The sequence below is a fragment of the Gavialis gangeticus genome, unplaced genomic scaffold (assembly GCF_001723915.1).
Source record: "Gavialis gangeticus isolate Ggan-Ray unplaced genomic scaffold, GavGan_comp1, whole genome shotgun sequence".
Lineage (NCBI taxonomy): Eukaryota > Metazoa > Chordata > Crocodylia > Gavialidae > Gavialis > Gavialis gangeticus.
The window spans coordinates 46,024,908-46,026,829 of record NW_017729029.1 but is presented as its reverse complement, the minus strand read 5'-3'; the positions used below and the strand labels follow the sequence as shown (position 1 = coordinate 46,026,829).

The 1,922-nt window shown below is 47.7% G+C and overlaps 1 protein-coding gene across 1 annotated transcript in view; it reads right to left on the bottom strand.

Moving 5' to 3' along the window:
• TRPC5 (transient receptor potential cation channel subfamily C member 5) overlaps positions 1-1,922 on the bottom strand; it is a 156,293-nt gene that overhangs the window by 63,258 nt on the left and 91,113 nt on the right. The window lies entirely within an intron of this gene.

Below are 1,922 nucleotides of genomic sequence, written 5' to 3'. Positions count from 1 at the left end.
CGTGTGGTTTACATCTTCATGTGTGATAGTATGCAGTTATGGATGTGCTTTTTTTATGTATGTTGGGTGTGTGTGTGTAGGGGACCAGGGAGGGAGACATCAAATAGCTCACATTCTTGGATTGTTTATCTTTTGATTTCCTGCAATTTTATCATTATTGCCCCCAGCTCAAAGATCAACCTTTCAAGTGTCTAATTTTCTCCCCAACTCTGAACATGAGGAGAAAAACATATAATCTGTCTCCACTTTGAGGCTGTTGCAGAGCTGCTTGTTCAGAGAGCTACCTTGGCATTCCCTTTGAAATGTGGGAACTCAGCAGTATGCAGTCTTCAGGGCTTAGAAAACCTCACTGTAGGTCTGTTTAGATGGAGAGTTTATACCACGAACTGGAGATGGCAAAATCATTCCTTTCCTTGCTTCTCATGTGTGCTTATATCACAGCTGGCTGGCTGGAAGTGTGCCCTTGTTGCAAAGAAAGCTAACAGTATACCGGGCTGCGTTAGTAGGACCATTGCCAGCAGATCAAGGGAAGTGATTATTCCCCTCTATTCAGCACTGAAGAGGCTACAACTGAAGTACTATGTCCAGTTTTGGGGCCCCACTACAGAAAGGATGTGGACAAACTGGGGCGGGGAGGAGGATTGAATAGCAGCCTTCAACTACCTGAAGTGGGGTTCAAAAGAGGATGGAGCTGGACTGTTCTCTGTGGTGGAGAGAAATGGTCTCAGATTGCACCAGGGGAAGTTTACGTTAGATATAAGGAAAAACGTTTCTCACTCGGAGGGTAGTAGAGCACTGGAACAGGTTACCCAGAGAGGCGGTGGAATCTCCATCCTTGGAGGTTTTTAAGACAAAGCTTTGGGAGGGATGAGATAGTTGGGGATGGGTTTGCTTTGAACATTAGGCTGGACTACTACATGATCTCCTGGGGTCCCTTCCACCCCTAATTTTCTATGAAATGGAAAGAGAGCCTGGGAAAGTGAGCACCATAAGGAAGGATCTAAGTTTTGGCTCTCCTGGGACAGGAAGTACATTTCCCCCCCACCATGTATGTGGTTGAACCAATGCGACAGAGCAGCAAAATGAAACTGCTGTAAACCAGAATGTCCACTACTGGGATCTCTAGAAACAGTGGGCATTTATACATATGCTCTGGGGATAGGGGTGGCAGGGCCACACTTTACTTGGAGCAGCTTCAAGAGCCTCTGTAATTAAAGTGTCTCGTGTACCGGCATCCCCACACTGAAAAACAGCTGCTGGGTGCTTTAATTAAAGCTTGTCAAATGAGATTTTGTTAAAGCACCCCACCACCATTTCTCAGCACAGGGACACTAATATGCAAGATGCTGGAGTCTACTGGGGAGCGGTAATTACCACACTCCAGCAATTAATTGCAGCCTTCCTGCATGTGTATAGGTGGCCAGTGTGCTTAAGCTACTGTGATCATGTCTGCCATACAGTGGTGCAGGATGAAGGAGTTTACTCCTCTCCCTCAATACAGCCCCACCTTCCAGCCCCATGGGCCAGAAGCCTGATGCAGAGCCAAGCTGTGGGCTGGATACAGTGTGGAGTTAGCACGTTTTTCTGTATGGGATCAGTTTATCTGTATGTGCGCAAACTGACATGCCAGATCCAGCCATGGCTCAGCCCTGTGCATTGGCTGAGCCCTGGGACCCAGACCCATCCACAGCCAGGCCTGCACAGGGGTCTGCACCAGATCTGGCCACAGAACAACTCTACACACCTGTGCAATCTAGCACGTGGGGACATGTGATCCAGCCCACAGGGCTCCCCACCAGGGGTCCAGAAATTTGGTGGGGGGAGCCATGGCAATTAGTGCTGCCACAGCTTATATAGGCTTTGCACAAGGGACCAAAATTTGGACCTTTGAAAAGAACCACTTTCCTATATATATATATATA